Here is a 13,975-nt window from a genome sequence, read left to right as displayed (position 1 = left end):
GCTGACAAAGTTTCTGTGTCTGTGATCTGCAAGATGAGAGCCTCTTGGGCCTATTTGTATCAGAGGAAGAGCTTTCTGGGGCCTGAAGAGCATCCAGGACAAAGATCAGGGTGCAAGGATTCCTTTGTGTGTTTAAGAAACTAAGAGGCCCATGGGGTTGGAGTAGGGAACAAAGGGCAAGGAAAGAAGGGTGAAGGATGTACTCAGAGGAGCACAGGACCTGGGGCAGGTTTGGCCATGGGCAGGATGCCACTGGGGGTTCAATCATGTGAATTCTGTTAGCCTGCTTTTATTTTAAAAGTTATATACGCATTGTATATACATGTCTCTATATACAAATGTATTATTAGATATATGTTTCATAAATATATATTTACATAGTTACTTATGTGCATTTATTTATACCCACCAGTTTAACAGGTGATGAAAATAGTGGACTTTGTTTCGTTTCCAGTCACTGGGCACAAATGAATGGTCTGGACAAGTAAGTGTGCATTTTGTGATCCTTGTCGAAATATCTGTACATAGCTCTATAGGTGTCTAGTAATGTATAACCAGGACACTGGTTACTAAGAAAGCAGCATCAGTGGGGAGCTAGCAGGGAGAGGAAGAGGTAAGACAGGTTGGCTGGCGTGTAAATCTAAATGGATATTCATTTTCTTTTTTTCAATGGAAACTCCTCAAAGGAAAGGACTACTATAAAATGAAAGGGACTGGAAATAAAAAACAAAAACATGTAACTTGAGACTTCAAGCATGATGGAGAACTTTTCTTTTCCTGTTATTTTTCTTCTTTTTTAGAAATCTTGGCTGTCACAAAACCAGAGAAATTTAGAACTGAGTGACTCACTCCAGGGCCCATCTTCTTTCTGATCTTGCTTTTTTTAGGATTCAAAGTTAGCGGGAAAGGCAAATGCATTATTTGACTTAAATTCAGAATGCATTGGCATTACTTACAGTGATTTTTGAGAGCCTCTGAACAAAGGAGAAAAGATTACTGCATTGACAGTGAAATTAGAGAATGGTGAGGGTGCATTATGTTGAGTTGGCAGTGAAGCGTTTGCAGCACACCTGTTTTATGCAAATGATACAATAGCATGAGAAAATCAGCGAGGCAGCATTGTTCTCAGTTGTTTTAAAGGCAAGGGGTCATGGAGACAATGCTGATATGGGCTCATTTTTAATGGATTTAAAATTAGTTTCTAACCTATTGGAATCTTGCACAGCATGTGAAATAACTCGCTCTGAGTTATTGCTGAGAAGGAGCTGGAAAATGGAAAAAACAGAAATATACAAGTTCATTTTCCATGGAGCCTCTCACTGCCTGGCCTCTTCACTCTCCATTCTGCAGAGAGCCCATGATTGCCTAATGGACAGCATCATTGAGGACCTCAGCCCTAAAAGTCATTCAAAGAGGGTGTTCCTTTCTCTAACCCGGCTCCTGGCCTAATTTTCAGAAGTTATACACTTGGATAATCCTTTTGTCATCCCATTGCTATGAAGCCAGATGTTACCCATTGGAACATAATCCACTTGAACACTCTTCATAAACAAGCTGGTTGAGAAACAGGAACAATTGCATCAAACCAGGATTTCAGTGGGAAAATGATTGATCACAAAGAGACAATTGCTCTCCCCACAGAGTGTACGATTCCCATCAGACTGATGATTTCTAACTTTTGCTATTAGGAAATTCAGGATGGTGTGAGTTGAGGGGAAGATGGCGGTGTAGGAGGACGCTGAGCTCACCACGTCCTGCGGATCACTTAGATTCCACCCACACCTGCCTAAATAACCCAGAAAATCGCCAGAAGACTAGCAGAATGGATTCTCCAGAGCCAAGTGTGGATGAGAGGTCCATGGAAGAGGGTGGAGAGGCGGTGCGTGCTACACTGGCGGGAGGAAGCCAGGGCGGAGGGGCAGCCCGCCGGCCAAGCAGAGCCCCGGAGTCTGGCTTGCAAAAATGGAGGGGCTGGATGGAGTGTGTTCTGACAGCAAGCAGGACTTAACATCTGGAAGGTTAACAGATCTGCTCGGAGAACAAGAGGGCTGGAGGACAACGGGAGGGAGAGTTGTTGAGCCCCGGACAACAGAGCTCAGCTTGGAGGGGAACAAAGGCACTCGCCAGCGCCATCTCCCTCGCCCATCCCCCAGCCAAAGTCCCAAAAGGAACCAGTTTCTGCCAGGGAACTTGCTTGCACCGCGCAAACACCCAATGTTGTGCTTCTGCGGATCCATCCCTTCATGGGTCTGACTCCCTCCCTGTGCCGCAGGGCCCCTCCTGAAGCAGATCTCCGAAGGAAAAGCGAGCTGAGCCTACCCCTCCCGCCCCATGCACCTTGCCGATCCACCTCAGCTAATACGCCAGATCCCCAGCACCACAAGCCTGGCAGTGTGCAAGTAGCCCAGACGGGCCACGCCACCCCACAGTGAATCCCGCCCCTAGGAGAGGGGAAGAGAAGGTACACACCAGTCTGACGATGGCTCCAGTGGTGGGCTGGGGGCAGACATCAGGTCTGACTGCGGCCCCGCCCACCAACTCAAGTTATTCAAGACAGCACAGGGGAAGTGCCCCGCAGTTCCACACCACTCCAGGGACTATCTAAAATGACGAAACGGAAGAATTCCCCTCAAAAAAACCTCCAGGAAATAACGACAGCTAACAAACTGATCAAAAACGATTTAAACAATATAACAGAAAGTGAATTTAGAATAATAGTCATAAAAATAATTGCTGGGCTTGAAACAGTATAAAGGAGAGCAGAGAATCTATTGCTACAGAGATCAAGGGACTAAGGAACAGCCAGGAGGAGCTAAAAAATGCTATTAATGAGCTGCAAAATAAAATGGAGATGAACACAGCTCGGATTGAAGAGGCAGAGGAGAGAATAGGTGAACTAGAAGATAAAATTATGGAAAAAGAAGAAGCTGAGAAAAAGAGAGATAAAAAAATCCAGGAGTATGAGGGGAAAATTAGAGAACTAAGTGATCCACTAAAGAGAAATAATCTACACATAACTGGTATTCCAGAAGAGGAAGAGAGAGGGAAAGGTGCTGAAGGTTTACTTGAAGAAATAATAGCTGAGAACTTCCCTCATCTGGGGAAGGAAAAAGGCACTGAAATCCAAGAGGCACAAAGAACTCCCTTCAGATGTAACTTGAATCGATCTTCTGCACAACATATCTTAGTGAAACTGGCAAAATACGAGGATAAAGAGGAAGTTCTGAAAGCAGCTAGGGATAAACGTGCTCTAACATATAAAGGGAGACCGATAAGACTAGTGACGGATCTCTCTACTGAAACTTGGCAGGCCAGAAAGGAATGACAGGAAATCTTCAATGTGATGAACAGAAAAAATATGCAGCCGAGAATCCTCTATCCAGCAAATCTGTCATTTAGAATAGAAGGAGAGATAAAGGTCTTCCAAAACAAACAAAAACTGAAGGAATTCATCACCACTAAACCAGCCCTACAAGAGATCCTAAGGGGGATCCTGTGAGACAAAGTACCAGAGACAACACTACAAGCATGAAACCTACAGACATCACAATGACTCTAAACCCATATCTTTCTATAATAACACTGAATGTAAATGGACTAAATGCATCAACCAAAAGACATAGGGTATCAGAATGGATAAAAAAACAAGACCCATCTATTTGCTGTCTACAAGAGACTCATTTTAGACCTGAGGACACTTTCAGATTGAAAGTGAGGGGATGGAGAAATATTTATCATGCTACTGGAAGTCAAAAGAAAGCTGGAGTAGCCATACTTATATCAGACAAACTAGACTTTAAATTAAAGGCTGTAACAAGAGATAAAGAAGGGCATTATATAATAATTACAGGGTCTATCCATCAAGGAGAACTAACAATTATAAATGTCTCTGCACTGAATCCGGAAGCCCCCAAATATATAAAACCATTAATCACAAACATAAGCAACCTTATTGGCAAGAATGTGGTAATTGCAGGGGACTTTAATACCCCATTTACAACAATGGATAGATCATCTAGACACACGGTCAATAAAGAAACAAGGGCCCTGAATGATACATTGGATCAGATGGACTTGACAGATATATTTAGAACTCTGCATCCCAAAGCAACAGAATATACTTTCTTCTCGAGTGCATATGGAACATTCTCCAAGATAGATCACATACTGGGTCACAAAACAGCCCTTCATAAGTATACAAGAATTGAGATCATACCATGCATACTTTTGGACCACAATGCTATGAAGCTTGAAATCAACCACAGGAAAAAGTCTGGAAAACCTCCAAAGCATGGAGGTTAAAGAACACCCTACTAAAGAATGAATGGGCCAACCAGTCAATTAGAGAAGAAATTAAAAAATATATGGAAACAAATGAAAATGAAAATACAACAATCCAAATGCTTTGGGATGCAGCGAAGGCAGTCCTGAGAGGAAAATACATTGCAATCCAGGCCTATCTCAAGAAACAAGAAAAATCCCAAATACAATATCTAACAGCACATCTAAAGGAAATAGAAGCAGAGCAGCAAAGGCACTCCAAACCCAGCAGAAGAAGAGAAATAATAAAGATCAGAGCAGAAATAAACAATATAGAATCCAAAAAACTGTAGAGTAGATCAATGAAACCAAGAGTTGGTTTTTTGAAAAAATAAACAAAAGGGTTGTTTTAGAGGTTGATAAACCTGTAGCCAGGCTTCTCAAAAAAGAAAAGGGAGATGACCCAAATAGATAAAATCATGAATGAAAATGGAATTATTACAACCAATCACTCAGATACAAGCAATTATCAGGGAATACTATGAAAAATTATATGCCAACAAACTGGACAACCTGGAAGAAATGGACAAATTCCTATGCACCCACACCCTTCCAAAACTCAAACAGGAGGAAATAGAAAGCTTGAGCAGACCCATAACCAGCAAAGAAATTGAATCAGTTATCAAAAATCTCCCAACAAATAAGAGTCCAGGACCAGATGGCTTCCCTGGGGAATTCTACCAGACATTTAAAGCAGAGATAATACCTATCCTTCTCAAGCTATTCCAAAAAATAGAAAGGGAAGGAAAACTTCCAGGCTCATTCTATGAAGCCAGAATTACTTTGATTCCCAAACCAGACAGACACCCAGTAAAAAAAGAGAACAAAGGCCAATATCCCTGATGAATATGGATGCAAAAATTCTCAATAAGATACTAGCAAATCAAATTCAACAGCTTATAAAAAGAATTATTCACCATCATCAAGTGGGATTCATTTCTGGGATGCAGGGTTAGTTCAACATTTGTGAATCAATCGATATGATACATCACATTAATAAAAGAAAAGATAAGAACCATATAATCCTGTCAATCAGTGCAGAAAAAGCATTTGACAAAATTCAGCGTCTGTTCTTAATAAAAACGCTCGAGAAAGTTAGGATAGAAGGAACATACTTAAACATCATAAAAGCCATTTATGAAAAGCCCACAGCTAATATCATCCTCAATGGGGAAAAACTGAAAGCTTTCCCCCTGAGATCAGGAACATGACAGGGATGTCCACTCTCACCACTGTTGTTTACCATAGTGTTGGAAGTGCTAGCATCAGCAATCAGACAACGAAAGGAAATCAAAGGCATCAAAATTGGCAAAGATGAAGTGAAGCTTTCGCTTTTAGCAGATGACATGATATTATACATGGAAAACCCGACAGACTCCACCAAAAATCTGCTAGAACTGATACATGAATTCAGCAAAGTCGCAGGATACAAAATCAATGTACAGAAATCAGTTGCATTCTTATACACTAATAAAGAAGCAACAGAAAGACAAATAAAGAAACTGATCCCATTCACAATTGCACCAAGAAGCATAAAATACCTAGGAATAAACCTAACCAAAGATGTACAAGATCTGTATGCTGAAAACTATAGAAAGCTTATGAAGGAAATTGAAGAAGATATAAAGAAATGGAAAAACATTCCGTGCTCATGGGTTGGAAGAATAAATATTGTCAAAATGTCAATACTACCCAAAGCTATCTACACATTCAGTGCAATCCCAATCAAAATTGCAACAGCATTCTTCTCAAAACTAGAACAAGCAATCCTAAAATTCATATGGAACCACAAAAGGCCCCGCATAGCCAAAGTAAGTTTGAAGAAGAAGACCAAAGCGGGAGGAATCACAATCCCAGACTTTAGCCTCTACTACACAGCTGTAATCATCAAGACAGCATGGTATTGGCACAAAAACAGACACATAGACCAATGGAATAGAATAGAAACCCCAGAACTAGACCCACAAAAGTATGGGCAATTCATGTTTGACAAAGCAGGAAAGAACATCCAATGGAAAAAAGACAGTCTCTTTAACAAATGGTGCTGGGAGAACTGGACAGCAACATGCAGAAGAATGAAACTAGACCACTTTCTCACACCATTCACAAAAATAAACTCAAAATGGATAAAGGACCTGAATGTGAAACAGGAAACCATCAAAACACTAGAGGAGAAAGCAGGAAAAGATCTCTCTGACCTCAGCTGCAGCAATTTCTTACTTGACACATCCTCAAAGGCAAGGGAATTAAAAGCAAAAATGAACTATTGGGACCTCATGAAGATAAAAATCTTCTGCACTGCAAAGGAAACAATCAACAAAACTAAAAGGCAACTGACAGAATGGGAAAAGATATTTGCAAATAACATATCGGACAAAGGGCTAGTATCCAAAATCTATAAAGAGCTCACCAAACTCCACACCTGAAAAACAAATAATCCAGTGAAGAAATGGGCAGAAAACATGAATAGACACTTCTCTAAAGAAGACATCCAGGGCGCCTGGGTGGCGCAGTCGGTTAAGCGTCCGACTTCAGCCAGGTCACGATCTCGCGGTCTGTGAGTTCGAGCCCCGCGTCGGGCTCTGGGCTGATGGCTCGGAGCCTGGAGCCTGTTTCTGATTCTGTCTCCCTCTCTCTCTGCCCCTCCCCCGTTCATGCTCTGTCTCTCTCTGTCCCAAAAATAAATAAAAAACGTTGAAAAAAAAAATTTAAAAAAAAAGAAGACATCCAGATGGCCAACAGGCACATGAAAAGATGCTCAATGTCGCTCCTCATCAGGGAAATACAAATCAAAACCACACTCAGGTACCACCTCACGCCAGTCAGAGTGGCCAAAATGAACAAATCAGGAGACTATAGATGCTGGTGTGGATGTGGAGAAATGGGATCCCTTTTGCACTGTTGGTGGGAATGCAAATGGGTGCAGCCACTCTGGAAAACAGCGTGGAGGTTCCTCAAAAAATTAAAAATAGACCTACCCTGTGACTCAGCATTAGCACTGCTAGGAATTTACCCAAGGGATACAGGAGTACTGATGCATAGGGGCACTTGTACCCCAATGTTTATAGCAGCACTCTCAACAATAGCCAAATTGTGGAAAAAGCCTAAATGTCCATCAACTGATGAATGGACAAAGAAATTGTGGTTCATATACACAATGGAGTACTACGTGGCAATGAGAAAGAATGAAATATAGCCTTTTGTAGCAACGTGGATGGAACTGAAGGGTGTTATGCTAAGTGAAATAAGCCATACAGAGAAAGACAGATACCATATGTTTTCACTCTTATGTGGATCCTGAGAACCTTAACAGAGACCCATGGGGGAGGGGAAGGAAAAAAAAAGAGGTTAGAGTGGGAGAGAGCCAAAGCATAAGAGACTCCTAAAAACTGAGAACAAACTGAGGGTTGATGGGGGGTGGGAGGGAGGGGAGGGTAGGTGATGGGCATTGAAGAGGGCATCTTTTGGGATGAGCACTGGGTGTTGTATGGAAACCAATTTGACAATAAATTTCGTATATATAAAAAAAAAAGAAATTCAGGGTGATCTGAAAATATGAAGCTTAAGATTGTATGACACGATTAATTTTTACCCTTTTCTGCTATTTTTAAAATTTTGTGTGTTGAAATCAACCCAATTTCCCTCACTGGGTGAATGGATAAAAAATTGTGGTATGTTCTTATAATGGAATACTATTAAGCAATAAAAGATGAGCTGCTAATAAATGAAGCAACATGGGTGAACCTCAGATGTATTACAAGAGAAACAGTTGTACATTGTATGATTCCATGTACATGATCTGGGAAATTTTAAACGATAGGAAAAAAATGAGATCAGTAGCTGCCAAAGGCTGGAAACAGGTGAAGGGAATTAAACGTAAAGACAGTAGGGAATTACTTAACATAATAGAATCATTCTCTATCCTAATTGTGATAGAGGTTACATTACTATAAGTACATGCTCTATTTTGTCAAAATCATAGAGTGGCACAGAAGGGTAAATTTTACTATATATAAACTACACATCAATAAACTTTATTTTCAAAATTGTTCTTGGTGAAAATGACATTTCCTTCTAATTTTCATTAAAAGAACAGCACACCACCTTTATTTTTCTTCCTGGAATACACTGTGATGCCTGTCTGCTATGAGGTGCTATGGCCCAATGTTCCTTCTGAGTTACAGGTGTTACATGTTTCTTCGATTTGGTGACATAAAAGGAAGTAAAGGTCATAGACTTTTCCTGCAACAATAAGGGATATTTCTGTTGAAGACCAACCTGCTAGTTACCAACACAACATAATTAAATTTTTGAAATATTTTCCTTACTGTTCTAAGGTCTTTTAGTTTTAACTAACAGAAATCTGTTTTAAATTAGAGTTAGGAAAAAAATCATAAATCTAATAGGACAAAACATGAAAGCCACAGTAGGACATGATGGTTAGAAACCTATTTAACTGGCCTGGAGTCTCCAAAGAGATCAATGATATTCTGGTGTTTTTAAAACATGGTGTAAATTCTTTGGTACTATTCCTATTAAAAGTGGGTGGTCTGGGGCTCCTGGGTGGCTCAGTTAGTTAAGAGCCTGACTTCGGCTCAGGTCATGACCTCACAGCTTGTGAGTTCGAGCCCTGCATCAGACTCTGTGTTGATAGCTCAGAGCCTGGAGCCTGCTTCGGATTCTGTGTCTCCCTCTCTCTCTCTGCCCCTCCCCCACGCATGCTCTGTCTGTCTGTCTGTGTCTCTCTCTCTGTATCAAAAATAAGCATTAAAAATAAAATAAAATAAAATAAAATAAAATAAAATACAATAAAATAAAAGTTGGGTGGTCTGTGTCCCCTCTTCTGTGACTGCTTTGATCCATATAGTACAGCAGAAGGGACACAGTGTGACTTCTGAGGCAAAGTCAGTAAAGGGCTTGCAGCTTCTACAATGTAGTGCTAGAACATTTGGTCATGGAATTCTGAGTCTAACTACCCTAAGGCCACCATGTTGTGAGGAAGCCCAACCCACATGGGATGACCATGTATAGGTGTTCCAGTTGACAATCATAGCTGAGTCCAGCCTTAGGGTCATCCCAGCTTAAGCAACAGATATGAGAGTGAAGAAATCTTCAGATGATCCCAGCCCCCCAGCCATTTAAATGCTGAGGCATCAGGCATCATGGAGCAAACATAAGCCCTCTTCATTGTGCCCTGTTCTTTTTTTTTTTTTTTTTTTTGATCTGTTGTATCTGTTATCATAATAAAATGGTGATTGCTTAAGGGAATTAAGTCATTAAGTTGTAGGGTAATTTTCATGCAACAGTAGATAACTATGTACAGGCAAGGGATGAAACCAAACCACACCAAAACAAACAACAGCAAAAATCAGGGACTATTTTAGAATAAAGGAGACTAATGAAACCTGACAACTAAAGGCAATACATGATCTTGACTGCATCCTTGAAGCCACAAATAACTCTAAAGAAAATATTAGAGACAAAGGGAGACGTTTCAAAATAAAAACTTGTTGGGGAAAAAAGAAACAACATTAAAATAAAAATTACAAGAGAGAGAGGAGTGAGCACCCTTAAGCTCTGGAGTCATCCCCCTGGGTTCGAATTGTTGCTCTTCTAAGACCATAGGTAAACTCTCACTTTAAATACAGGGTCACTAAGAGTATGTAGTCCTCTGACTTACAGGGATTGAAAGAAATAGTATATCGTATGTAAAGTGGGTGGAATAGTTTCCAGCTCAGTAATGCTCGATTAGAGTTATTACTAATAGTGACTGTTTTCAACACAAGAAAAGTCATTATGATTCTAAGCACCTGCTCCCTGTACCCCTTTCAGCTTCTCTTTCTGTGCCTGCTTTAATCTCCCCTCGACTTTGCAGCATGGCTTGCCCTCCTTCTGAATGCCTGTGTCTAGCATTGCTCTCCTGTCTCTTTTGAGTTTCCCTGTCCTCTGTTCAAGCAACAGGTTCAGATGCTTTCCTGTCTCTCAGTCTCACTCCTAGATACCAGGGAGAGATAGTCTGATTTGATCTGCGGTCACATAAACACTCAGATCCTACCGGCTTTAGAAACAAGTTGAATAGTGTTCTGCAGTAGAAAGATGTCTGTTGAGACCCACCATCTCTTAGAAAACAGCCCTAAGAGAGGGGAAATGGGCTCGGCAGACTCCTTCTTAATTAAAAGACAATTTTAATATAGACCGATTGTGGAAATAAAATTATTTTAATTTCAAGGCCATGGAAACCATTTTAATTGCAAAAATTAGAATTTTATCTGATGTTTACAATCTTAAAAGATGACCTGGTGAAACTGGGAAAGCAAGGCTGGAAGGAGTATCTTGACCTTCTAATTCTGCCAATTTTTAATCATTTGCCTTGCAAAAAACTGGTTGTTTAGAAAGTGTTGCTTATCTTCTCTGATGCTTAGTAGCGTGGAAAAGGGCAAAAGAGAATGTACTGGTGACATCATTTTATGTCTTATGAAACAAATGTATTTCTGGATCTAAGTTATTGTAAAACAATAATAAACTAGAATGATCTCTTAAAAATATTTTAAGTGCACAATATATTCTTGTAAAAATAAGAATATATTATTGTAAAATTTCCAGTAAGGCATAGGCTGCAGAGATAACTTTGATAGTCACAAATCAGATGTGTACAAAAATAAGTCTCTATTTTACCACTGTGCATATTTTCTTGGTCTCTGATGGTCCATTTTCACTCATCACTGGAAAACTTAATATAGTTACTTCTGGTAGAATTGCTAGATTGAAAAGTATAAGGGTTTAAAATTTTAATTATATAGCCAAATTACCCTCCAACATTTTAAGAGTCCTTGTCAAATTACCAATTCACACTCCCACTGGCAACGAATGAGAACATACATCTCCCCACATCTTTGCCAAACTAGATGCTTCAACCTCTTTGCATATGACAAATGTCACTTGAGTTAAAATCTATTGTGGTGATGATCATTGAGTTTGAACACCAAGCTTTGTTTAATTGTCTTTTCGTATTTGTTTTCAGTGAATTGAATGTATTGATTTGTAGAAGCTCTTTATATTTTTTAAATGTGTATTATTTTTTTATTTTTTAATGTTTTATATTGAGAGAGAGAGAGAGAGAGAGAGCATGAGCAAGAGAGGGATAAACAGAGAGGGGGAGAAAGAGTCCTAAGCAGGCTCTGCACTGTTCAGCACACAGAGGCCGATGTGGGCCTTGAACCCACAAATCATGAGATCATGACCTGAGCTGAAATCAAGGGTTGGACGCCTGACTGAGCCACCCAGGCACCCCTTTAGAAGCTCTTTAAATGTTCTATATATTAATCGCTTTTTTTGTTTTATATTGTGATGAGATGTTTTCAAAAATGATGTTTTTGAACCTAAAACAAATGAACAACTTTCTCCACAAGGGGTGGAGAAGATGGGTGGGGATTTGTAAGAGATTTCTGAAGAGAGCCTCTGTCCAGTGTGAGTACCATCCCTGCCCCACCTCTTGTCCCATGTGAACTGGAATTATCCTCTCCTCGCTCACACCTAGTGAACAATGTTCTCATGGGGTTGGGGAAAAGTGGACTGCTGGTTGTCTCTTGCTCAAGATGTCTAGAAGATGCCAGACTAGTGAAAGATGGTAAAGGGTTGTATCTTGGAAGTAACTATCTTCTCCTCACAGTGGGTCCAGGAATGTGGGTGTCTTTCCTAACTGTGCCCTCACACTATCTAAGAAGATGTGGGGACTCTAACAGTGGAAGTCTGAAGAGTGGTTCACCAGTTACCAGAGGCATGACCCAGAGAGACATGAATGCTATGGTTAGGGTTTAGATGGGTCACTTAGGTCTCTAAAGACCCTACTAAATTTCTCATGAGAGTCACCTTCAAACATTAGCCAGGCCCAGAGGACAAGAAGTCAGTTGTGACAAAGACTATCCTCAGCTAAGCATAAATCTTCCTGCTTTATCCCTTTACCTCTACTTCATTCTCCCCACCTCTGACCACCAAGCAGAGTCCAAACCCACAGCTAGCAAGAGGTTATGAAGTGAAAAGAGATAAAGAACAAACGGAAACCACCCACATCCCCTTCCCTAAAGGCTAGGAGCCTGCAAAATGCAACACAGAGCTGGAGAGAAGGAGGAGAAATCTTATCTTAGAATGAAGTTTGAAGTGTTGATTAATATCTTGAACTGAAATGAGGGTATGTTTTTGACTTAACATGAACTTAGCACAGAAAAGACATGGGCCTATTGAAGGTTCCTCCACTTAAATAATTTGTAGAATGTCAGCTCAGAGGCAAAAGTAGAGTCACTTTTTGTTATGTTCCAAACATCAAGGATTGGTTAAAACACATTGCAGATATTTTTTCCCTGGCCTGGCTTTCTTTATGCTATAATGCTTTTGACTTTGTTTATGTTATAATATGTTTATAGACCTTCTCAACTCTAACTTATCAAATCCATCTATTATTAGAAGGGCCTTCTTATCCTATCCTAAAATTATAAATATATTCACTTTTTTTTTTTAACTCACATCCCATATTTTAGTTTCCTACAACTGGTTTTGAGATGCATCTGGAATTCATTTTGTGAATATTGTTGTGGTGTCAAGCCTCTCTGGAAAATTGCCCTCAGCTGGGAAGAGCTGCCTCACTCGAGGTCACATCTCTTTCCCCAGGGGCAGCCCACATCCAATGATTGATTCATGTGGTACTAGAACATGAGGGCTCCCTGACCACAAGGCTGACAGCTCCAAAGGATACCCCGGCTTCAGAATTCCCCTTCTGATTGGCTGAGGCCACTGAGACTAGATGGCAACCCAGCTTGTCCCTTTGCCCATTGACACTTCCTTCACATTCTCCTCAGGTATCGATCTACAGAACAACTCCCCAGTAAACTTCCCGTCAACCAATCTCTGTCTCAAAAACTCTTTCCTCAGGAACCTGATTTGCAACCTTCACTAGTTAACTATTTGAAGTAGTTAACTGGAATCTATTTTTCTTCCGAGTGCAGAATTCACAATCTCAGTACATTTTGTTGAACAATTAATCCTTTCAAAATGTCACCTTTATCGTACACTGACTTTTCCATTAAACAAAGGTCTGTTTTTGGTCTATTCAGTCTACCTGACTCCTTAGTTATATTTTTCTGAAATTATTTCCACACTCTTTAATTCTGTAGATTCATAAAAAACTCTTTATCAGGCAAAGAAAGCTACTCATTATTATTTTTTAAATAAAAAGTATATTGGCTGTTCTTTTGTTGATATATGTATTTGTTTTTCCTCTTCAAGGTGAAATTTAAATGTATTTTCTCTAGCCCAGATAAAAATTCTGATGAGAACTTTATTTATTATTGCATTGAATTTAAGGAATAATATGTGGAGAATTGAAATATTTATAATATTGAATTGTCGCATCTAAGAATTTTGAACATTTCTCTATATGTTCATGCATTATTTTCCCTTTTGTAGAGGTTTCTTACATATATTACACTTATCTCTTGGTAGGTTTGTTTCTAGATGTTTTAGAATACTTATTACCATTTATGAAAGGTATTTGAGATTTGTAGGTTAATCTTACATCTGATTTTGTTAAATTCCCTTATGAGTTCTAATAATATTTTAATTTATATTCTTAGATTTCCTGGGCAGATAACATCATTTGCAA

This window comes from Panthera leo, chromosome A3 (genome assembly GCF_018350215.1).
Source record: "Panthera leo isolate Ple1 chromosome A3, P.leo_Ple1_pat1.1, whole genome shotgun sequence".
In the NCBI taxonomy this organism is placed as follows: domain Eukaryota; kingdom Metazoa; phylum Chordata; class Mammalia; order Carnivora; family Felidae; genus Panthera; species Panthera leo.
Note: the sequence above shows the minus strand (reverse complement) of the source record.